This window comes from Nerophis lumbriciformis, linkage group LG06 (assembly GCF_033978685.3).
Source record: "Nerophis lumbriciformis linkage group LG06, RoL_Nlum_v2.1, whole genome shotgun sequence".
Taxonomy (NCBI): Eukaryota; Metazoa; Chordata; class Actinopteri; order Syngnathiformes; family Syngnathidae; genus Nerophis; species Nerophis lumbriciformis.
Window position 1 is genome coordinate 29,016,189 of NC_084553.2, and position 26,795 is coordinate 29,042,983.

At 40.4% G+C, this 26,795-nt stretch overlaps 1 protein-coding gene across 3 annotated transcripts in view; it reads right to left on the reverse strand.

The window, feature by feature from the left end:
- The window catches only part of zfhx3b (zinc finger homeobox 3b), a 435,085-nt gene that overhangs the window by 333,532 nt on the left and 74,758 nt on the right, over positions 1 to 26,795 (reverse strand). For all 3 annotated transcript variants that reach the window (XM_061964037.1, XM_061964041.1, XM_061964035.1), the window contains exon 3: positions 8,208 to 8,262. The gene's annotated coding sequence lies outside the window, so the exon portion shown is untranslated. The remainder of the gene's footprint in view (positions 1 to 8,207; positions 8,263 to 26,795) is intronic.

Consider the following 26,795-nt stretch of genomic DNA (forward strand, 5'->3'; position numbering starts at 1 on the left):
CCAACTTGAGAGTGTTTCGAGATAAAAACAATTTCTCTGCTAATTTTTATGCTTCAAGTTGCAAGCAAATATTTAAGTTGACAGGATCCCCGCCATTAGTCAGTGAAGCAAATGTCACAGTAATCCATGCAAGATCTGCTCAAAACACTCGGTCTTATTCGCCAGCATTAGCTTATAGCTGGAGATCGATACAACTTTGTTTTTCCAACCTTTGGGAAGAAGAAAGTGAGTTTAAAGGACAGTGCTGAAAAGAAAAAGTGGATGATATTAATTGAATAAAAAGAAATAAACCATCAAAAACATGACTGTGTGTGGCAATTTGAGCGTATCACTGCAAGTCTGCACCATACTGAATCATAACACCAGCCAATAATGTTTTAATAATATCTTAACAGTGGACATTTATCCATGACAATATAGAAAAACTGCTGATGGTGTGTTTGATGGAGAAGCAGCTGGAAGGAAATACTGTTGAAGTAGTTGTACTGTACATTATTATTAAATCACATAATTAAACAACTCTAGTTTGTAGTAGTCCATTTTATTGTATTTGTTTATACAATATTACCTGTATAAAAGTTTGTTTTTCTTTTTAAAAAGCTTGTTAGATGTTTAAAAAAATACATTTTGCGACATTTGAAGCTCTCAATAATGTCAGAACAAAGTATACATAACAATTTTACTAGTGCTAAATACGAGTATGAGTATGCAGCACATGACAGTTTCACTGAATGAACAATTACGACAGTCCCCATTAGGACAATATCTCAAATGCTGCAAAGTTCAAACACTAATACTAAGATTTCAGTGTTGTGTAATGTTTGCCCCCATATAATAGAAAGCTCATTTCAGGCAGATAAAGGCTATTAAACGTGATCACTTTGCACATTTGATTCATGTGCTTTCAAAGCACCACATTGCCTCTTCTTGTTTACTTTCATCTTGTGTTTGATTCAGCTCTGAATTCAAAGCCAACACTTGGATGAGTGCCAACCAATAAATTAGCATCTTCATTAGATACATCACATCCCAATTAGTACTCAATTAACAGGTCAGTCAACCTTAACTAATCAAGCAATTAGGCTGCACATGTTGGCAGAAAAGCCAACAAAAGCGCACACGTCCCGTGGGAAAGCGGTAAAACACGACGGAGGAGACACAGAGGGCGTTAGATGCTCCTTCCAGGAAGAGAGGAGAAGTGGAACGCTGAAGAACCTCCCTGACATCATATCCTGTTCTAACACTCACGTCTTGAAGGAAATGAACGACCAAGAGGGGAAGAAAAAAACGTTGTCTCAATCATGTTCAGCATTCAGAAGTACAATTTAACTAATCAATTATTCTTATTTTTTTTATAAACACAGCATTTATGTATTTAAAGGAACCATATGTAAGAATTGAATGCCAAATCATCATTAAATGGCCCTGATATGTCAAAAGGCATTAATAAATCATGTTATTTTCAAATACCTTTATAACTGATAACAGTAGTTCATGTAGATTTACAGCCCCGAAATCTTGTTGTTTTCATATCGATGTCCAGCCCTCCACCGTTTTAACCAATAAGAAAGCCCATGGGGGTGTCACATCCAGGTTGCCAGTTACGCACCGCCCTCTTCGTCTGGCTACTGCCACTGGTAAAGTTAATAAACATGTCAGACTTTAGTAAATCCAAAAAGCGTCATTACGATTCTCAACTTATTCATGACAAAGCTAGGAACAAAATGAGGAGAATATTTTTTCATCTGGCACCAAACTTGTTCATTTCCTCAATGATAGGTAAGTCAGGCATTTACGTTTTCTTATTACTTGTAATAAATGGAAATGGACATTTCGTACGTAAACTATATTGTCCAATACAGTCTATGATCTTGTCTAACCAAGCTAGTATGTTCGCGCAACGAATGCATAGCATGCTAGCCCGGTCAATGAGAGCATACGTACGGGGGAAATATATGACCGTTAGCTTCTATGTTGATGTGTCATTGAACTGACTGGGCAACATATATTTTCGACAAATAAAAGCTATGTGGATATGGGTATATAGTGTCAGTGCCTATTTCTTTCTCAATATGCTGATATGCTGAGGAAATGGGTTCCAAAATTAGCACGGCTGTCATCATGGCAATGTGAAACATATGGACACAGCCAAATCACATGATAAAATAATTCCTCATTCATGTTTGCATATTGTGGACTACATGTACCAAGTTATATGGCAATCTGAAACGTTTGAAACAGTAACCTATAGACATACCTTGGTAAAATGTCTCCTCTTTAGTTTTGGGCGTACATTAGGCTGCTAAGCATGCTCTACTTATTTCCACCAGTATAACCATTGCTAGCGTTGGCTGTAGTTTGTTTTAGTCTTTGTTTTCTGATAGTACAGACAATTACTGTATGTCAGTCCTACAGCATAGAACTTTTCGCTTGCCATTTGTAGTTTTCTGGCCAGATTTTTACATATGATTTCTTTAATTGACCAATTTTGATCATATTTATTTTATATACTGTTTGAAAAATACCTTTTTCAGTTTGGGTTTTTGTTCATTTCAAATGACAAACAAACAAACAAAATGTGTGAAACAGGTTGACATAGAAATATTAGTCAAAGTAAATGTTATAGATTTTAAGAGCATGTGGATAGACATGCAACTGCAGTCATTAGTTTATTTGTACTTGCTTATGGTTGCCAACCTTAAAACATGGCATTGTCTCTTATTTAGAATCAAAAGTACACATCCCGTATTGAGCCTAAAATGGATGACTTTTGTAGTAAATGTTAATGGAATTACTAAATAATTTTACTGATACCAAGCCATTTCCTGCTATGTTACCAGTGAGAACACAAAATAGCAGAACTAGATGTTTTTGTTTGCTAATCCGTGGTGTTGTGATAGTACATAATTGTGCCTTTTGTAGTAGAGAATGCGGGTTTGAATCCCAACTATGGTTACAACAGGAAGTGCAGCCGGTGTAAACATTGAGCTAAATCATCAAGCAATTATGCATACTTGCCAACCCTCCCGGATTTTCCGGGAGACTCCCGAAATTCAGCGCCTCTCCCGAAAACCTCCCGGGACAAATTTTCTCCCGAAAATCTCCCGAAATTCAGGCGGAGCTGGAGGCCACGCCCCCTCCAGCTCCATGCGGACCTGAGTGACGTGTTGACAGCCTGTTCACACGTCCGCTTTCCCACAATATAAACAGCTAATGATCGAGGGCGAGTTCTTGGTTTCTTATGTGGGTTCATTGTTAGGCAGTTTCATTAACGTCCTCCCAGCGCAGTAACAACACACAACAACAGCAGTCAAGTCTTCGTCTACCGTAAAGCAGTTCGTCTGCTGTAAACAGCAATGTTGTGACACTTTTAAACAGGACAATACTGCCATCTACTGTACATGCATATGTGACCCACCCATAATGTGTCACATTTTTGTGTTGATTTATTTATTTTATTTTGTGGTTTAAATTCGTTTTTGGAGCTGTCATTACACATTTATCAGTATTCACATTGGTCAGTAGGGGGCAGTAGGGCGTTTCTTCCCAATTGAATGCTATCACCTGCAAACCGGAAGTGTCTTGTCATTCTGATGAGCGCGACCAGCCTGTGTGCTTTTTCCTCCAGTATAACAGGTTAGTTTTGATGAATCAACTCACTGAATAATATCCATGTGATCTTTATAAGTTTAAGTACACATTCTGATGGTGGAGTCTAACTCTAAAGTGCTTGTGAGTTGTAGTTTGTATTTGTGAATGAATCCAGTGTACAGCTGCAGTAATCAATACAAAAAGGCGACGTGAGTGCGCAATGTTTATATAGGAACTTCTGATCCTAATTCAGACTCCCAAATTAGAGCTCCCGTTTTCTTATTGATTTTATAATGTATATTTGAATAATGTGTGTGTTCTGAAATAGTGACAGAGAATAGAACAAGGATGGACAATTAAACCCTTAACTCAACAATGAGTAGACGAGTGTTATGTGTGTGTATATGTGTAAATAAATGAACACTGAAATTCAAGTATTTCTTTTATTTATATATATATATATATATATATATATATATATATATATATATATATATATATATATATATATATATATATATATATAGATATATATATGTAATAAAAAAAAAAAATATATATAGCTAGAATTCACTGAAAGTCAAGTATTTCTTATATATATATATCTTAACCACGCCCCCCGCCCCACCCCCGACCATGCCCCCCACCCCCACCCCCCACCTCCCGAAATCAGAGGTCTCAAGGTTGGCAAGTATGCAATTATGTCTCTTTTATTTTGCGCTAACAAATATATTTTTGACCAATTTGCCTGCAATGTATTCATATTACTCAAACATATGTCTCTATTTAAAGTCTAGTTTGAGTCAAATAGTTTAGCAACCCTATAGTGCTAATATTCCTGGGTATACGTGTTATATTAATTTTGAGGCAATAATAATTTATTGGAACCATTTTTTCAAATATATACTGTACCTTGAATGATTTTTATAAAAGTAATCCGGTGACCATGACTGACTGACCATTGGTCGTTCCAATTAGTGCTGAAAATATAATTATTTTATGCTGCCAAGCAAGAACGACCAGCTGCAGTCAACCTGGCTTGACCTTGTCATATTAAGGGAATCTAAGGCACCAAATATGAAAAGATTTCAAAGTCATTCAAAGTTGATGTACATAGCCCCTAATCACAAATGCCTCAAAGAGCTGCACAAACCACGACGTCATCAGGGCAAGATGACAATGTACTGTATATATTTGAGTATGTATGTACAATTTTTTCAATTTAAAGTTCTAATTCAAACCTTTGCACCAAGTCCTTGTTTTTTAAAAATCACTAAAGATGTTCAAAGTGTTGTAGCATTGCTGGGATGGACGTCGGCTTCCCAGCCTGCTTTGCGACACCTTTTTATAGATTCTGGGTCTCAAAATCAGCTCATATTTTGTGACTCGCTACTCATAATTTTGTTTATTTGTTGCTTGCACATCCTGGGCTGAGGCTGAGCTAAACTACAACAACGGTGCAGATACAAAAAACGACATCACAACATACACACATATGGCAACACAAAGAGCAACTTCCAATAAGCAAGCGGAAGTGTCCCTGATCATCTCCCGGGAACTCAACAGTGTCAAAATATAAAAATATTTACATGCACTTTTACAGGGAGAATGATTTAAGGCCTACCATAGTTGAGGGTCACTATGGCAGCTAGCTGCTGGTAGAAGTAGTCAACAAATTTAGTCGCATTGTTAAAACTTGACTGTAAATTCTTTGACCCCCACAAAATTGAGACACCTGTTTTTTGAGTCGTTGTTATTCTCTGTAGTAGCAGTAGTTGCCTTGAGTGTGTTTTACATACTTGTCATGTGTTGTGCTGTCATTTGAGTGCGTACCGTGAGTTAAGTTAGTGTCACGTGTAATGACCCTGCTGCACGTTCCATTGTGTTGTCAAGCAAACTTAAGATCACGACAGTTTAATTATTTCTCCAAAAGAAAAATAAGTTAAAAGGGAACTGCATATTTTTGGGAATTTTTTACATCATTCACAATTCTTATGTGAGACAAGAAAACAATATGTATTTCTTGTTTTTACGCATTCTAAATCCTATCTAAATGACAGCAAGAGTCAACTAACAATGCATGTAATGATGATTACAATTTCCGCCTATAAAATGCCATACATTTTTTTATCAAAAACCTCCATCAATGTTTTATATACATACTGTAAATATACATGTGATGTAGTAACAAGCTCATTCATAATAACATTTCATATTTATGTATTTTGGTCCTTATAAGCATTGCCAGAACATGTTCGCGGCACATTGATTTCACTGAGCGCATAACAATGTTCAGTATTTCCTATACCAACAACAACCTACAAATCATGACAGACTTTGTGAAAGCCAACAAGGACAACTTTGGGAAAAACAATGTTCCAAAACCTTACCTTTTAGAGCTTGAATATACAGAGGGTGGTTGAGCAAGAAGCTTTAGACGCTGAGTGATAAGCAGATCTAGTTATAGTGAAACACAAAGTATCATGTAGCAGTATTGCTAAGAGTTAAACAAGGAAAATAAACTATAAACATAATAAAACAATCGCTTACTGTACAATGTAGGCTCTCACTGGGATGCTAACTGATGGGATGTTTATATCTTTCAGCACAATACTTGTGTTTCCAATTTAGATGATGAATTAATCATAAGCCTCACTCCAAAGAAAATAAAAAGTTGGGCGAAAATTAGCATCTTAGCAATGTCGTAGGGTCTATGTTGAATTTCAAAGTTGACCAAGGTCTTGGCTTATGATTTTTGGTCTATGGTTTAAGTTTATTTCAAACATGCTTACAATTACAGCATGTTACATCAACATTTGTAATTTCTCCTTGCAACATGTCCAAAAAAGAGTAAGAAAAGGCAGAGCTTAAACTTCTTGACCACAATTTTCTGATAAAAAAAACAACTTTTACCAACTTAGAGGCGATGCAGCGGCTCAGTATGTCAATAGCTGCGTAAGCTTGTTACCTCTGTGATCATAAACATAGTTCCTTTGCATCAGCTCTTACAATAACAATGTCGCTAATACTTGATTAATATACAGACCAGTGACGTGCAGTCAGAGGAGGCAGGTGAGGCGGGGCCTCACGTGCCATCATGGAAAGAAAAAAAATGTAAAAAGAAAAGAAAAAAATTAAATTGTTTTATGTATCCAGTGATTATACTATAAAAATATTTTCCATTTTACTTGACCAGTTTTAGATTATTTTTATTCAAAATCGCTGAATTTTCACATTTGCCGTTCAAATACTGAGAAGAGACTTGCGGTGATCAGCAGCCAGTTGAGGCACGTCACTGAGTTGAGCCTCACCATGGATTGCGCAATGACTCGGCTAACTGCTGGCCTGCTGTGCAGTGAGACCGTATTGCTATATGAATTATATTATACATTTCCATAGTTTAGTTATCTGAGGTATATAATGTACAGTGTATTTTGTCAACAACTGTATGTGTGTAACGTATTTCTTGTGCTGAGCAATCATAAAACTGCTGCGAAGACGCACTGTGTGAGGCTCACAGTAATCCCGCCTCCTGGTGGTAGAGTGCGGTAGTGATCCCAGAGATCATTCATGCGACTACTCGGCTGCAGAAGAAGTGACAACAAGCAGCAACAGTTAGCAGTGATCGTTTATTTTTTCCTCTTGCCTGGACTATAAACATGGAGGATTACATATCTAAAATAAAACAGTTTTCTAAACTGGACTTTCAACCGAAGCAGGAGGTAATATTTAAAGGAAGATCTCCATCGAGACAGAGAGACTTTTAAAACTGAAGAAAGATAAGGAAGACTTCTATAAACAAGTTATCGATGCTTTTGTTCAGAAGAAGCGGCGCATGGAATTCATTTATAAGTAAGACCATAATTAAGTTTTTTTTTATTAAATGTGCTTTTTTGTGTGCTACAATTTGTATGTGTAAAGTTAAAGTTAAGTTAAAGTACCAATGATTGTCACACACACTAGGTGTGGTGAAATGTGTCCTCTGCATTTGACCCATCCCCTTGATCACCCCCTGGGAGGTGAGGGGAGCAGTGGGCAGCAGCGGCGCCGCGCCCGGGAATCATTTTTGGTGATTTAACCCCCAATTCCAACCCTTGATGCTGAGTGCCAAGCAGGGAAGAATGCTGGTATGAGCTTTTAAACATAACCCGTTAACTGCTGCCAATCAAATGGTGAATAAGATACTCTTTAGAGCTCATATGTTTGTAAATCTGACTGTGATGAAGTCAGTGCCTCACCAGCCATCAACCTCACCACACGTCACTGATACAGACATGTAAAGGAAGTATTGTTGGTGGTTTTGGATGTGTTTTTAGAGGGATTTTTGGGCGGAATAGATGACTCCCATTATTTATATTGTTAGCTGTAGTATTTAACTATGTGTTCTTGTCTCACATCGGGATTGTGAATGAAAGGCAAAATTAAAAAAACAACAACTTTAAAATAAATAATTGAAGACCACAAATGAATAGGACTTTCTGTATGTAATCTTCTGACCACAAATGTACAGTGCATACAAGGTGCACTGATGCCAATTTTGCAGGACCAACATTAAATCTTTGTTTTTCTATGTCCCTTTAAATTCTTGTGTGAGTCTGCAACTGAGCTACACCTACCTTTGGTCACAGTAGTTTGTAGGCTGTTCAAACACCTCCCTCACAGACAGGCAGCCTGTGTCAGAAACAAACAGAATTTTAAAAGACAGCACAGGACAGGACAGGATAGCACATTTTCAACAATTCCAAGAGGAGACATCCTGTCTGATGTAAGGGTCATGGTAGCCTTCTTACGTTATACTAACCAGGGCTTCTTCTCCGTCTCTAATATCTAAAGGTCTGAGGTCTTATGGTGCACACCGGAGAACGCATTAATGTAAAGCAAATGTCAGAACAACCCGGTCTAATTGTGTCATTACTAATTCATGTGTATTAATGCAGTGATGTAAGATGGTGCTAGAAGAGGACCAGGCCTGTCTGGAGTCCTCATGTAAGGCTAATTCTTGGCTGATGAGGTTTGCAGGCAACATGTGCTGCATATGGCGGGTGTGGGGCATCTGGCGCATGCAGTGACAGTGCCAAGTGGTGTGTGAGTTAAACATGAAGGCAGAGGGGGTGACGGATGGTGCTGGTGTCTCCTCTTGGCCCGGTGCCAGCCCCCACCATCCCCTCACCCATGGTCCCCAGTGCCCCAGCCCCTCGCTACTCCAGAGCCTCTGGGCAAGTGTCCTGTTATTGTTTTCACTGGTAAGCAATTAGCAGCACTTAAGATTTATTTAGTCATGCTCTAATGTGCGCTGATTAGCTTGGGGCCCAAACAAGCCCCCTTCATCCCGTCACCATGTCGCCCGCATCAGCAGCAGAAGCGGGCTGTGAGGGAATGCGAGGGAGGTTAGAGGAGGGGTTTGAGGTGGAGCACAGCGAGAAGGATTACATGAGCACTAGTGCATCAGCACTTTTTTAAGAGATCTTTAGGGGCCTGTTGGCCGAACACACAGCAAGAGGAAAGGGCAAATACAGCCCAGTTACACTTTTATAGAATGCTTTGTGCAAAAACACCCCTGACACCCTCCTGGTCCTGGCAGCTTCGTTTGTCATTTGACCCGAGGGGCGCCAGTGGCCGGTCACATGACCACTGGGAGTGACCTTCCAGGGCAGCTTGAAGCCCCTCCCACAAACTGGACCGCTCTCTGCAAGAGGTTGTTTGGGTGACTGCATAATGTGTGACGCGTATGGCCCTCAGGGTGCCATAAAAGAAGAAAAAAAAGATGCACAAGAAACCAGGTCAAAGAGATTATTCAAGCAAAGAAATGAAAGACAGAGAAAATGATAAATGAGCTCATGTTGTTTGTATGTACTGTAATGCTTTAGGGGATTTCCACACAATATCCACTAATATGAATTATTTTTATGTCATAGATTTGTTATAGGTGTCACTGGGTCCTTTATTAAGACAGAGGGATTTTGTGATTTGAGTTGCATTAGTTTAGGCTTTGTTTAGGCCTTCAGCAATGTACTATTTTCTTTGCTTATACACTGCAAGTTTCTTACTTCTCTAAGCTTTTTGCTCCAACTAACATCGGCCAAGAAACTGTGTCATTTACAATTAGTGCTCAATACATTTAAACACACTACAAGTGGGTTTCTAAAAGGGATCTATGATCAATTGAGTATTTTTCTGACTTATACATGTTACAATGTTGGATACTTGTGTTAAACAATGCCAAAGCGTCATATCATAAGGATAATGCATTTTGGCGTAAGCTTGCACACAGTTTTGGCTGCTTCTGTTTGCGGGGTTTTGCAGTCTGGCTACATTGTGATGTCAGAGCGAGGTGGATGTCCTTATTTGGACATTCAGGCTATGAGAAAACACAGGATAAAGTATTATTTTCATCTAATCGTGGCATGCGCATAATAACACCGACGTGCGGCATGCAGTTACATAAATTCTGATAATAAGCCTTTGTTTTTTATGCAGTCTATATCGATCGGCGAGTGTGCAGGTGTACCTAATGTTGTGACTGGGTAAATCCATATAATATTTATGAGGTTTATTTTCAACCGTATCTGGAAATAAATAGCAGTGACATCAGTCTTCAAGATATATATTTAACAGGGTATATTTTCATGAGATAAATTATGATACTTTTAGAGAGGGTGTGGCGTGGATTCATTTGCAATTTGGGAACGCCTCCAGGAAGAAAAATGTATGCAACATTTACACCAAAGCATTCCCGATACATATTACAACTAAGTGTTTCAAATGTAGATTATAATCATGGTAACACTTTAGTATGGGTAACACATATTCAACATTAATTAGTTGCTTTTTAACATGCAAATTTGTAACATATTGGCTCTTAATTAGTCATTATTAAGTACTTATTAATGCCTTATTCCGCATGGCCTTATTATACAACCAGTAAGCCATTAACTAAGAGTCTTCCCTCAATAACCTCAGAATTATTGCTTATTAGTAACCCTAACCCTTATATGTTCCCCTAGTCTACAAATAACTCTAAATTAAGTATTTGTTACTTTAATAAGCAACTAATTAATGGTGAATGTGTTCCCCATACTAAAGTGTTACCAAAATCATAATAGGTCCCTTTTTAACCAATAGTTTTTTTAGTGAGGAAAAAACAAAAACATATTCATCTTCATTGAACCCTTGTTTTTCAAACATCAAGAATTAAGCATGAATAACGTGTGCTGTATTACAACGTATAATATCTGCTTGGACTAAAACTGCTTTAAAAAAGAATGCTCAGTGTGCAGATGAAGGTCAAACGCAAGTTCAAGTGCACATTGGCAGCCTATACATATGCATACCCAAAAGCCATCAATCCTTGTAGGTTGGAGGACTTTGGAGAAAATTGAACGGCTAAAAAGCAGAGACAGAAAAAAAATTGCTGATGCAAGATATCATCAGGACCATTGTTGTGTGTCGAGTGCTGACGGTTAGATGCACTGTAATCACCGCACAACTGCACACCTCCTCACCCAACTATTGCCTAAAATCGCGACGCAGACTTAGAGTCGCGGTGCTGTAAATGAAATATTGCTTTCCATTTTATCTCCAGCAAGGGGGACGGCGAGGGCTCAAAACCAATCAGAATCTCACAGGTTAACCCTTGACCTTTTTCATCTCAATATGACTTGCATTATCTTGCAGAAAATTAGAAGCGTCTCGCTATTGTTCGCCGGCAGAAGCAGGTGGAGGTTATTTCAAGATAAAGGCCCTGGTGTTCGCGACAATTGAACGTCGCGTACAAAATGAGAAACGTTCCTCTGAAAAGTCACGCACATACGTGTAGATGACTCATCTCAGTATTCAGACTGCTGAACCATTTTGTTGTGCACTCAGGACCCTCTGAATGCATTTGTATAATGATGTGAGTACTGAACAAATCACCACCTTAAAAAAACAATCTGAAACCCAAGTTTGAAAATAACAGGCAGGTTCTTTTTGATTCTGTTGGGCTACATACGCAACTGGCTCATCGCAGGCTATTTCACAGACAGCAGTGAGAAGGAAGATTGCATTCTACAAAGCCAATAGGGATGCACGTGCCAATAGGAAGCAGGAGTGACATGGCAGCATGATGCAGTGCAGAACATCGGAACGCCTGCAAATAATATGTTCTGAGATTTGTTTTGATCACCATTTGTTGATTGGTTCGTTAGCAAGTTTCCTCCAGAACTTTGCAAAAGGTTGCTGCATTGGAAAAACAAGCTATTACATTTTGGTGCGTTTCCAGGGAAAGCGTATCACTTTGTAATTCTAATTTCTTTTTTATTTGTATTCACACTTCTATTAAACATGTTTTTTTCTGCCCTGTGGAAGTTTATGAAACATTTTTCAAGAAATAATCGAGTAATTAAATGAAAGTTTGTCTAAGTCTAAGTCTAAGTCTAATGTTTTGTTAACGAAGACTACTATGGAAATACAAGAACCGAGACTCAGATTTCCCTCGCCCGGACGCGGGTCACTGGGGCCCCCCTCTGGAGCCAGGCCCGGAGTTGGGGCACGATGGCGAGCGCCTGGTGGCCAAGCCTGTCCCCATGGGGCCCGGCCGGGCACAGCCCAAAGAGGCAACGTGGGTTCCCCCTCCAATGGGCTCACCACCCATAGCAGGGGCCATAGAGGTCGGGTGCAATGTGAGCTGGGCGGAAGCCGAAGGCAGGGCACTTGGCGGTCCAATCCTCGGCTACAGAAGCTAGCTGGGGGGGAAGGAGCATGAGCTAGTGCGCGAGGTGGAGAAGTTCCGGCTAGATATAGTCGGACTCACTTCAACGCACAGCAAGGGCTCTGGAAGCAGTTCTCTCGAGAGGGGCTGGACTCTTTTCCACTCTGGCGTTGCCAGCAGTGAGGGGCGACGGGCTGGGGTGGCAACTCTTGTTGCCCCCCAGCTCAGAGCCTGCACGTTGGAGTTCAACCCAGTGGATGAGAGGGTAGCTTCCCTCCGCCTTCGGTGGGGGGACGGGTCCTGACTGTTGTTTGCGCTTACGCGCCAAACAGCAGCTCAGAGTACCCACCCTTTTTGGATTCACTCGAGGGAGTACTTGAGGGTGCTCCCCCGCGTGATTCTCTCGTTCTACTGGGGGACTTCAACGCTCATATTAGCAACGACGGTGAAACCTGGAGAGGCATGATTGGGAAGAATGGCCGCTCGGATCTGAACCCGAGTGATGTTTTGTTATTGGACTTTTGTGCCCGTCACAGATTGTCCATAATGAACACCATGTTCAAGCATAAGGGTGTCCATATGTGCACTTGGCACCAGGACACCCTAGGCCGCAGTTCCATGATCGACTTTGTAGTTGTGTCATCGGATTTGCGGCCTCATGTTTTGGACACTCGGGTGAAGAGAGGGGGCAGAGCTTTCTACCGATCACCACCTGGTGGTGAGTTGGCTGCAATGGTGGGGGAGGATGCCGGACAGACCTGGCAGGCCCAAACGCATTGTGAAGGTTTGCTGGGAACGCCTGGCAGAGTCTCCTGTCAGAGAGAGTTTCAATTCCCATCTCCGGAAGAACTTTGAACATGTCACGAGGGAGGTGCTGGACATTGAGTCCGATTGGACCATGTTCCGCACCTCTATTGTCGAGGCGGCTGATTGGAGCTGTGGCCGCAAGGTAGTTAGTGCCTGTCTTGGCGGTAATCCTAGAACCCGTTGGTGGACACCGGCGGTGAGGGATGCCGTCAAGCTGAAGAAGGAGTCCTATCGGGTTCTTTTGGCGCATAGGACTCCTGAGGCAGCGGACAGGTACCGACAGGCCAAGCGGTGTGCGGCTTCAGCGGTCGCGGAGGTAAAAACTCAGACATGGGAGGAGTTCGGGGAAGCCATGGAAAACAACTTCCGGACGGCTTCGAAGCGATTCTGGACCACCATCTGCCGCCTCAGGAAGGGGAAGCAGTGCACTGTCAACACCGTGTATGGTGAGGGTGGTGTTCTGCTGACCTCGACTGCGGATGTTGTGGATCGGTGAAGGGAATACTTCGAAGACCTCCTCAATCCCACCAACACGTCTTCCTATGAGGAAGCAGTGCCTGGGGGATCTGTTGTGGGTTCTCCTATTTCTGGGGCTGAGGTTGCTGAGGTAGTTAAAAAGCTCCTCTGTGGCAAGGCCCCGGGGGTGGACGAGAACTGCCCGGATCTAGTGTTCTTTAAGGCTCTGGATGCTGTGGGGCTGTCTTGGTTGACAAGACTCTGCAGCATCGCGTGGACATCGGGGGCGGTACCTCTGGATTGGCAGACCGGGGTGGTGGTTCCTCTCTTTAAAAAGGGGAACCGGAGGGTGTGTTCTAACTATCGTGGGATCACACTCCTCAGCCTTCCCGGTAAGGTCTATTCAGGTGTACTGGAGAGGAGGCTACGCCGGATAGTCGAACCGCGGATTCAGGAGGAACAGTGTGGTTTTCGTCCTGGTTGTGGAACTGTGGACCAGCTCTATGCTCTCGGCAGGGTCCTTCAGGGTGCATGGGAGTTTTCCCACCCAGTCTACATGTGCTTTGTGGACTTGGAGAAGGCATTCGACCGTGTCCCTCGGGAAGTCCTGTGGGGAGTGCTCAGAGAGTATGGGGTATCGGACTGTCTGATTGTGGCGGTCCGCTCCCTGTATGATCAGTGTCAGAGCTTGGTCCGCATTGCCGGCAGTAAGTCGGACACGTTTCCAGTAAGGGTTGGACTCCGCCAAGGCTGCCCGTTGTCACCGATTCTGTTCATAACTTTTATGGACAGAATTTATAGGTGCAGTCAAGGCTTTGAGGGGCTCCGGTTTGGTGGCTGCAGGATTAGGTCTCTGCTTTTTGCAGATGATGTGGTCCTGATGGCTTCATCTGGCCAGGATCTTCAGCTCTCACTGGATCGGTTCGCAGCTGAGTGTGAAGCGACTGGGATCAGCACCTCCAAGTCCGAGTCCATGGTTCTCGCTCGGAAAAGGGTGGAGTGCCATCTCCGGGTTGGGGAGGAGATCTTGCCCCAAGTGGAGGAGTTCAAGTACCTCGGAGTCTTGTCCACGAGTGAGGGAAGAGTGGATCGTGAGATCGACAGGCAGATCGGTGCGGCGTCTTCAGTAATGCGGACGCTGTATCGATCTGTTGTGGTGAAGAAGGAGCTGAGCTGGAAGACAAAGCTCTCAATTTACCGGTCGATCTACGTTCCCATCCTCACCTATGGTCATGAGCTTTGGGCTATGACAGAAAGGACAAGATCATGGGTACAAGCGGCCGAAATTAGTTACCTCCGTCGGGTGGCGGGGCTCTCCCTTAGAGATAGGGTGAGAAGCTCTGCCATCCGGGGGGAGCTCAAAGTAAAGCCGCTGCTCCTCCACATCGAGAGGAGCCAGATGAGGTGGTTCGGGCATCTGGTCAGGATGCCACCCGAACGCCTCCCTAGGGAGGTGTTTAGGGCACGTCCGACCGGTAGGAGGCCACGGGGAAGACCCAGGACACGTTGGGAAGACTATGTCTCCCGGCTGGCCTGGGAACGCCTCGGGATCCCCCGGGAAGAGCTGGACAAAGCGGCTGGGGAGAGGGAAGTCTGGGCTTCCCTGCTTAGGCTGCTTCCCCCGCAACCCGACCTCGGATCAGCGGAAGAAGATGGATGGATGGATGGTTGTTTTGTTAACCTGAATACAGCTTCTGTGGCAATATTGATACATTTGAGCTCATGTAGTATTATAATGTGAAACATTCAATAATGTAATAAATGTACCTGGAAAATGATATACAATTACAATACAATAGTAGTTTTTATTATTAAAAACATATTTATTTCAAAGTAATAATAATTGTAGTCCAAAGGGGGAATAAAACATGATTCCAAGAGCTGTTTTTGTTTTAACAGATGTGCATTATATCCATTAAAAGAGGTGATACAATTGCAATATTTATTTTCAGTTCTTTCTACTTGATTTACATAATGTGCTGACATGCTGGTGACTGCCTCATATTATCATCTACAGTCAGACTATTCAGGTACTGATTTAGCCAATAAACAAGTACCTGCATCAAATTGCCTGTTAGAATGAACATAGATATTAAAAGTATATACATTCTACAATGAAAAAAATGCACTCACAAGCCAGAGCATCACACACACCTAAAGAATGCAATAACTGCATATTTAAAGTGATTTTACCCATATAAAACCCCCAAAGTGTCTGAAATGTATTCTTTTTTTAGTACTGCATATTGTTTATAAATGTAGCTGTGGTTTGCGTTGATTCAGTAGTCTGCACTGCATCATCATGACGGTTTCTCATACTTCATCCCTCTCACCTATAGTTGCTAAATACGGTAGGTAAATAAATACAATGATAAATAAAGTACATTAAACATTAGAAACACTGTCAGGATGATGCAGTGAAGTTCTACACCACTCCAAGTACAAACATGATGTTTAATTTTTAGGAGTCAAAACTGGGGCGGGGGTCCTCACATCTGCGGTCTCTTCCAAGGTTTCTCATTGTTCCCATTGGGTTGAGTTTATTCATGCCCTGATGTGGGATCCGAGCCGAGGATATAGTTGTAGCTTGTGCAGCCCTTTGAGACATTTGTGATTAAGGGCTGTATAAATAAATTTTGATTGATTGATTGATTGATAATACACTTGTTTTAATTACAGCTCTTGGATTAGATCCCATATGATTGTGTGTAACTAATGTGAATGGCAACTAGTATAAATAACTTTTGTAGATTAGACAAGAATGTGCATGTTGACTGTTGATATACAAAAATAATTTGAAGGAGCAAATACACATGCAAATGTGTGGCTCTGTATCCAACATAAGTCAAGAGCGGGCAATACTTCCAAAATAAGTGAATATATTAACATTTTTGTTCAGGTTCTACACTTTCAGCAGGCATTATTATCTATTATGCTGCATGTGTAATGTTACAGAGGGTCACAGGCTAGTACTGCTTTAAATGTTATATTTACATGATTGGTTCATTTTCTCCATTTCCTGTTCATTGTGCAGCAGGCTCCATTGTCTGAGGCTAGATTCTGCCGGGCCCTCAGAGGGGCCATCCCCAGGGAGCACTGCATCTTTTATTAATCAGGGGCGCTGCGCCACAGTCCTGCTTATCTAATTTAGCAGCCCGCCTCAGCTTCAACTATGTTGGGCTTGGCCTGGAAATAAGGCGTTGGGGTGCGGGGTGCGGTCGGTCGGAGATAGGATGGGGGTTGGGGTGCATCCTTCATATTTCCCCCCCCCTGCATATTGTGCGTGGTGCTCGGGTATGGTGGGGGTTGCGGCAGGGGCTCGCCACTTATCAGACACCTCGTCACCAAGTTTTAGGACCGAATCACAATACAGCAAATTACCTTCTGCTGACAAGGAAAAATGAGCAGCGGCCTCATGTGAAAAAAAAAATAGGATTGTCAGGATGAGGTGACACATTGATTGCTTAGTATGCGCATCCAGCAGGCTGAGGTTCATAGGTAACCTGCCTATATAAATGTAGAAGAGCTACATAAGATGGTGAGGTAGAAGCTGAAAAATTGAAACGCCATGTTAGATTGAAGACCCCTTTGTTAGGCTTAGGCCGCCATATTGTAGAAAAGCATGGTTGTCTGTGAACCCACAAATAAAGAGCAGGCAATTTGGAGCCCAGTTCATATGTACTGATAGTAAACTGAATATGCGCACCCCAGCCCCTACTCTCTCTTTCTCATCTGTGTCATAGCGCAGATGAATCAGTGTCGCCGGTGTTGAGAGCACTTACTGTCAACCCTGGTGCCCTGGGCTATGGCACTGATGGACACAAACTATAAAATATCAGCCCCCTGGGGAGACATCGCTCAAGCGCTGGCCACAGCCCTGAGGGGGTGTGATCTGGTCAGTCTGCCCGTGTTTATGTGAGTGTGCTGGGCGAGCAATAAGGTGATGTGTTTCGTCCGCGGGGTCTGTTGTTATCCCGTGAGAATGGTCATGCGTGTCCACCCATGTGGAGCATTTGCATTAAGAACAAGAGCACTTAGAGGAGCGCAAAGAACAATGCCAGATAGTGGTGGAGTCTATACCCCCCCACCCAAATATTGTGGATATACTCTACATTGGGGAAAAAAAAACTGGACTGAAATGTTTAAAGGGGAACTGCACCTCTTTTGGGAATTGTGCATATCGTTCACAATCATTATGAAAGACGGATTAATTTTTTTTAAATGCATTCTAAATATTAAATACATTTGATCAAAAGTCTGCTTACAATGAAGCCAATGGGAATTGTTCATTTCTGCCTATAGAGCCCCTAAAAAAACATCCAAACATCGCCTTTAGGGTTTTATATACATAAAGTAAATATATATGTAACGCATCACAACGTTTGCTTTTTTTTTTCATCACTGATTTCTGCTCACTGCAGACTTTATGAGAGCCAACAAATGTAATAAAACATCACATACTTTACAAGGTCTGATGTCATGAGGATTCCGACTGCTTGGATGTTCACCCATCCATCCATTTTCTACCGCTTGTCCTACTCGGGGTCGCATGGGTGCTCAGCTGCACTCAGGCAAAAGGCGGAGTACACCCTGGACAAGTCGCCACCTCATCACAGGGCCAACAGACAACATTCACACTCACATTTACACACTAGGGACAATTTAGTGTTGCCAATCAACCTATCCCCAGGTGCATGTCTTTTGGAGGTGGGAAGAAGCCGTAGCATTCCCTGCAGGGAACCCACACAATCACGGGGAGAACATGCAAACTCCACACAGAAACACCCCGAATCCGGGAATCGAACCCAGGACCTTTGTATTGTGAGGCACACCTGTTACACCGTGCTGCCCGCTTGGATGTTCATATATTCTTATTTAGATGAAAAATGTCTCGAAATCCTCGTGTAGAAATGGGGTGTGGGGGCAGAAGGAACAAGCCCTTTTTTGTGGTTCTCGCCAGTTACAGGCCCTAAATGACTGTCAAAGTGTCCCAACTTGTCAGATTATCTACTTAAGATATCTACTTTTCAGGTGAAACGCATGGTTTATGATCTACAATAAACTTACAGGGAGCAGGGAAGCGAGGAAACAGCAGACCAATCGATGATGTAAACATAGGCACACACGCTAGTGATCACGTCGCTGCCATAAATAGTTCGCCTGCGTTAGCGCTTATAATAACAATACATCCTATTGACCCCGCTGTAAGTGGACTTTTGTTTTAGGTATTTAATATTTGGAATGCATTAAATAAAACCCATCTGTCTTTTATAATGATTGTGAACAATAGGCAAAATTCCCACCAAAAAGTGCAGTTCCTCTTTAGGGCGGCACTTGTCCTGTAATTCTGCAATTAACAAAAGTTAGAAAAAAAAAAAAAAAAAAGTAATTTCAGTTCTTTGCGGTCAAGTTTATTCATGTAGGCGCACCCTATGGGTTGCGTTAAAAATTATGTGGAAGACATGCTAGCATACATGTAATACAAATTATGGATGTCCCGATCCCGTATTCATATCGGTCCGATATCAGCAAAAAAAATTAGTATTGGATTGCAATATATTTGTTTTCATCTAAAATGTCTGACATAAGCACTATAATACAAGCAGTAGTGCAGCACATTTACTTGTGCAAAGTTGGACAGCCAGTTAACATCCAAATGTCCGCACAAGTTTGGTCTTATATTGTATTTTATTTGAGTCATTTACAAAACATAAGCATGGTAGCCTATTGGCTACTATGAGCTAGCAGCTACACAACAGCTAAGCACACCATTACACACAAGCTAGACATACGTAGTAAGTGTCCTTAATTGAACCTAAAGCACAACATTTGTCAAGTATCAAATAATTTTAGTTGCATATTGGATACAAAGTATCCAAGGCGTGTTATAAAGTATTCAATAACAAACCTGCCCACATCATTCAACTTACTGTGTGATGAGCTTAACTTAAATAATCATTATGGCCATTAATTGTCATAAAAAATATCACTCCACTTGAATTTAAAGACAGCACAAGTCTATTTCAGATGTGGAAAATAAATTAGATTAGTGTTTGTATTACCTATCATTGTTCTCTGTTTAATTTTACTTGATCAAGCCTTTTCTAACATTGAACACTACTAAGTACTATGTATGATGCAATAGAGAATCAATAATCGGCCAACACTCAAGGTTCCAATATCGTTGTACGCACATACAGTATAGTGCACATACATATAGTGCACGCAAAAAACCTCCTCACAACTGGATTAAGCAAATAAATATATTCATCAAACAATATCTGCCTTCCGCCCAAAATAAATAAATAGGCTCCAGCACCCCCTGCGACCCCGTCAGGGACAAGCGGTAGAAAATAGATGGATGGAATATTAGTTAGCAAGTTTTAAGAATGTTCACGAATACATTTATCCTCAGCTAAACATTGTTTACTGACAAATGAGGGAGCATTTTAAAGAAGTCCAACATATGCACCCTCATCTGATCTACATCAAAGACATGAGATAATTAATTGTCATTTCCATTCTCCAGTCCTGTTAACATCCCATAGAGTCCTGTTGACAAATTCCATGAGCCTCTATATAAGCCCAGACAAAAACAACAACAACAACAAACAAAGCATGTAAGTGGATGAGAAAACCTTAGTGAGATCAATCAATACAATCAATGGCTCTGTCTGTCATGTCCCATTTCAGCTGTTCAGTTTTATAACCTCCTCCTGAACAACTAGTCCGGATGTGTTAAAAATGGGACCAATCGATCAGGGGTCTTCAATGTTTTCCATGCTAAGGACCCCCAAACTAAAGTAGAGATGGAGCTGGGACCGCCTAGTTATATGTATAGCTTGTATAGAACTGTGTTTTAAATTAAACTGGTCCTAAAGTAGCGTTGTCCCGGTACCAATGTTTTGGTACCAGTACCGGTACCAAAATATGTTTCGATACTTTTTGATACTTTTCTAAATAAAGGGTACCACAAAAAATGACGTTATTGGCTTCATTTTAACAAAATATCTTAGGGTACATTAAACATATGTTTCTTATTGCAATCAAATAACAATTTTCTCCTTAAATAAAATACTGAACATATTACACAACTTGTCTTTTATTAGTAAACAAACAAAGGCTCCTAATTTGGCTGCTGACATATGCAGTCACATATTGTGTCATTTCGCATTCTATTATTTTGTCAAAATTATGAGGGACAAGCAGTAAAAAAAATATTATTAACCTACTTGTTAATTTACTGTTAATATTTGGTTATTTTATGTTTTAACATGTTTTATCTACACGTCTGTTCAAATGTAATAAACACATATTCTTCTGTTGTTTGGATGCTTAACATTGGTTTTGAATGATACCACAAATTGGGATATCGATCCGATACCAAGTAGTTACAGGATCATACATTGATCATATTATTATTATGTCCTCATATGTTCAGGGACATATTTCCTGAGTTTATAAACATAATATACATTTTGAAAAAGGAAAAAACTTTTTGTGATGATAAAACATATCGATGTTATCATTGTAGTATCGACTAGATACGCTCTTGTACTTGGTATCATTACAGTGGATGTCAAGTATAGATCCACTCATGACATTTGTTTACATGGAGCAGCGCTAGCCTTTTTGCGGTGATCTATTGTATCCTCCTAAGGTGTGTAGTGAAGCATGTTTAGCTATTCCTCGTCCTGCAGGGATGATATTTGTAAGAAACTTACTTTATTTTTCGCCATGGCGGTGAGGAATCAGTGAAGTAGCTAAAACACTGCCGACTGTGGATCGACGTTAGCCGCTAGCAAGCTAGCCTTGTTTTAAAGCACCTCTTGTAGACCAGCATTTTAGTGTTAGAGCTTCACCTTTATCGTTAGTTTTTCAACCAAAATGCATCCATTCTCCACTTTCTGTCTACACACTGTGTCTGCTTGTAAGAACTACGTGATACATGCTGGTAAAACCAGCAATGTCACGACGTGACACCGATGCGTTGTCATGCCCGTTTAAAAATTATAAAAAAGGTAACCGGTATTTTTTAGAGGCGGTATAGTACTGTTTATGATTCATTAGTACCGCGGTACGTTAGTAGCACCGGTATATTGTACAACCCTATCCTAAAGGTACCTTGTTACAGTGCAATACTGGTGAATACAGATGGTGGTCCACAGGTTATAAATAAGTTCCAATCTCAGATAGTGATATCGTCACATCACACTTTGCAATTGTCAAGCGCTTCAAATCCAACTACTCGAGTTTCACAATCAAATGTCCTGCCTGACTGCAGTTAACTGAATAATAATATGAATAAATATAAAACGGTAATCCTTGTGTTTGATTTACAGTTGGGCGTAACGTCTTAAACCCCTGTTGTTGTCCTTTAGGTGTTCCTACCTTCTTAAAATATTGTCCCAGGCTCGTCAGGAAGGATAACCTTTTCTTCTCCTGCCAGAACTTGTAACAGCACATAATGAAAGACCACTCATAGTTTTCATAAACATTAATTATATATCTGGTTTTAATGAGGGTCAAGAAGTTGCCATGTAATAGGTAACAAATGTGCGGCTAATATTGGTGTCCGTTTCATCCTCTCTGAGTTGTTTATGATGTTTATTTTCACTTCCGTGTCACTGCATAGTGACGTCCTTAAAAGTAACTAAAAAGTGGTGTTATTGTAATCTCCTCAGTGTTGTGTTCCAAACAGTGAGCATACATAGCAGCGTTGCACACGCAGACGTGAGGCGCACACAAGCAACATTGCAACTACCGGTACTGTAGTTCTGGAGCAAATCTCGTGTTAAATTCTTCTGTTTACTACACTGTGTTAGATTAATGTTATTGTGTATTTAAAAACATTTGAATTTGTGAAAAAAAAAAAAAAAAAAAAATATATATATATATATATATATATACAATTATATATGAAAAAAAAAGTCAGCCAAACATTTCACAATGCCCCTGCTGTACCCCTGTCGAAGACTACTGCGAGAGCAGGGGTGTCCAACTCATTTTAGATCAGGGGCCACATGGAGAAAAATCTGCTCCAAAGTGGGCCAGACTGGTAAAATCACGGCACGATAACTTAAAAATAAAGACAACTTCAGAGTGTTTTCTTTGTTTAAAAATAGAACAAGCACATTCTAAAAATGTACAAATCACAATGTTGTTGGGTTTTTTTTACACTTACATGTTGCGGTTAATAGTGTTCTATCTTTATTTGTCATTATTTATATTTTCTGAATTAATCATGTGATAATTTTCATCAGTCAACTCATTGGTGTTAATTTTCAATCTATCAAGATAAAAAAATAATATAAAAATCAAATTACAGAATGTTATTTATGTAGTTTGATCATTTTCCTCGACTGATGTACAAAACATCATGTGGTTTATTTTGTACATATGTAACATAATCTACAAAGATACAAATAATTGCTATTGCGACATCCAGTGGACACATTTAGAACAGCTGTTTCTTTCATTCAATAATTTCAGGTTAATTTTTATACTTGGCAAACTCATCCCGTGGGCCGGATAAAACCTGTTCGCGGGCCTGATCCGGCCCTCGGGCCGTACGTTTGACACCCCTGATGCAGAGGAAAAGAGGAGGGGACATGAAGTCCGTTCCCTCCAAAGATCATTCCCTGCAAGGTCACAACAGTGAACATATCTATGCAAGCGCTCAACATATGATCATTATTAAGAACGCACCCAATATACATGGCCTTAAATTTTGTGAGATGCAATATTCTAGAGAGACGAGAGAGGAAGAAAAGTCCATTAACACAAATATAGACGTCTCTAAACATTGCTTACTATTCTTCCAGGTATTGACTATTCAATTACACCGTCTGCAGCTGCTTGATTGACCTAATATAAGTATATTAGCAAGAATCCTTTGAGATTCAAGGACAAAGACATTGAGATGAACATAACAGTGTGCTGCAATAAGACACATGAGCGTCACACCTCAGTCCAAAGATGCCTGTACAAAAGAAATACTGAATGAAGACAGACTAGATCTACATCAAGTCTTTAAAGGGGAATTGCACTTTTTTTTAAGTGTGCCTATCATTCACAAAATTATGTAAGACAATCACACGTGTGTTTTTTTTTTAATGCAATCTAACTATTAAATAAATGCAAGCAAAAGTCAGCTTACAATGGAGCCTATGGGATTCGCTCTATTCTGCTTATAAAGCGCTTATAAAAACATCCATTAAAAGGGGAATGCACTTTTTTTGGAATTTTGCCTATCGTTCATAATCATTATGAAAGACATGACGATGGAGGATAATTTTTAATTTGTTTGCATTCTAAATATTAAATGAATGCGGCCAAAAGTCTGCTTATAATGTAGCCTATGGGAGCCGCGCAATCCCGCCTACAAAGCCTTTAAGAAAACATTCAAACATCTCTATTGCGGTTTCATTTACATGATGTAAGTATGACTGTAATGTAGTAACAAGCACAATTATAATAACATTTAATATTTACATATTTTGATCATTTAAAAACGCATCACCTTTGCTTTAATAAACATCACTTATTGTGCAATGTCTGCTGTCATTGGGACCCCGACTGCTAGGATTTTAATATATTCCTGTTTAGATGTAAAATAACTCATAATCCTCAAGAATTGTGGTTGGCTGAGACCAAGTGTCTTTTCGTGCCATTTTCTGGTCCTAAATGTCTGTCAAAGTGTACCAACTTGTCGGAATACCTACTCAGACTTCTCCTGTCCAGGTGATAGGCATGGTTTATGATCTAGAATAAACTTTCAGGTGGCAACACTAAATTGGCCCTAGTGTGTGGATGTGAGTGTGAATGTTGTCTGTCTATCTGTGTTGGCCCTGCGATGAGGTGGCGACTTGTCCAGTGTGTACCCCGCCTTCCGCCCGATTGTAGCTGAGATAGGCTCCAGCGCCCCCCGCTACCCCAAAGGGAATAAGCGGTAGAAAATGGATGGATGGATCAGAGAAGCGAGGAAACAGCAGACCACTTGATGATGTAAACAGAGGGACAAACTGTGGTGATCACGGCGCCACTATAGTTTATCTCTGTTAACGCTTATAATAACAATAACAGTAATGCTTGGTTAATATTCAAGTCACGAAATGTTAATGCAGTATTGTTGGCGCTTTTTGATTGTTTTTTATCAGATTTTATATGCAGAATAATGGAGGTCCCACTGACAATTATTTATTTTATTTTTATATTTATTATTTATTAAATTTATATTTATTATCTATTTAATATTTAGAATGCATCAACAAAAAAAAAAGTCCATCCGCTGTCATGTCATTCATAATGATTGTAAACGATGGGCAACATTCAGTGCAGTTTCTCTTTAAAGAGGAAGAAAAAAATGATTAAAAACACTTGAAACATGTGGCTGATGGTAGTCACCATTGTAGCCTTCAAAGCCCTCTAAAACAACTTCAAAACCCAATTTATATACACACTGCAAGTATATACATGGCCCTGATTCCCATTGAGGACACCGAGATCATGTCCTGTATTTTCTTAAGTGACGAGAAGACAATATATGACTGACTGCAAATATACTTTGTGTCGTACATCATGTGCAGTGTACATCACCATGCAGTAGATCATCCTTTCTCAATATACAATCGTTGGTCATGCACAACTGAATCCGCTACGACTACAGACAACAACGTAACACAATAAAGTTTACTTTTCCGTCAAACATCATCTTATCCCAAATGTGCTGTCAACATAACTTTAACATAGAATCATACAAATGTAACTATTGTTGCCTTCACCTGAATGACATTGATGTGAAACGCTGTGGGTATAATAACTAGGGGTGTGGGAAAAAAATCGATTCAAATTCGAATCGCGATTCTCACGTTGTGCGATTAAGAATCGATTCTCATTTTTTTAAAATCTTTGTATTTATTTATTTATTTATTTTTAAATTAATCAATCCAACAAAACAATACACAGCAATACCATAACAATGCAATCCAATTCCAAAACCAAACCCGACCCAGCAACACTCAGAACTGCAATAAACAGAGCAATTGAGAGGAGACACAAACACGACACAGAACAAACCAAAAGTAGTGAAACAAAAATGAATATTATCAATAACAGTATCAATATTAGTTACAATTTCAACATAGCAGTGATTAAAAATCCCTCATTGACATTATCATTAGACATTTATAAAAAAAAAAAAAGAACAATAGTGTCACAGTGGCTTACACTTGCATCGCATCTCATAAGCTTGACAAGACACTGTGTGCAATATTTTCACAAAGATAAAATAAGTCATATTTTTGGTTCATTTAATAGTTAAAACAAATTGACATTATTGCAATCAGTTGATAAAACATTGTCCTTTACAATTATAAAAGCTTTTTACAAAAATCTACTACTCTGCTTGCATGTCAGCAGACTGGGATAGATCCTGCTGAAATCCTATGTATTGAATGAATAGAGAATCGTTTTAAATCGGGAAAATATTGTTTTTGAATCGAGAATCGCGTTGAATCGAAAATAATCGATTTAGAATCGAATCGTGACCCCAAGTATCGATATTGAATCGAATCATGGGACACCCAAAGATTCGCAGCCCTAATAATAACGTTGTCGTGTCAGCTCCGCCCTAAATGCAGAAGACGCGCTGTGCGTAGGGCTTCGCGATCAGTGGGTTGATGGCGCTTTGAGTGAAGAAGCGCATGTCAAATGTAAAATATTGAACGACAAGGCTCTTTATGTAATATTTTACCCCACATGTATTCCTGGACACATCATGCTCTGTCACTGATTATAATATTAACAGATATTTCTCCCTTGGCTTCCGGCGGCCCCCGTGGCGTGCGTGACTAGGACATGCACTTCAAAGCAATAGGTTGTGAGTTCAAAATCTGTGTCAGTGTTGAAGTGAAGTTTTCCAACGCATATTGTAATAATGTTGACATTGTTTAATACGCTTAACTTCAGCATAGTAATTTAAAAAAGTGGATTTTTCATTGCGTGTTGCTCAAAGTAATATTATTGATTTGATGCAGGGACAACCCATGGTTTAAGCCTTTCAAAGATCCTCTTGGAGCTTTCCTCTTGAAGAGGCAGAATTAAACCTACCACTGGTCAAAAAAGCCGTAAGGACATGGAAATTGCGCAGAGGAAAAGAGTTGCGTCAGTCGGGGCATCGAGGTCAATGTGGCCGTGGCACATGTCATTTTTCGAGGAGCACACGGCCAACCAGAGAGGCAACGAGAACCAC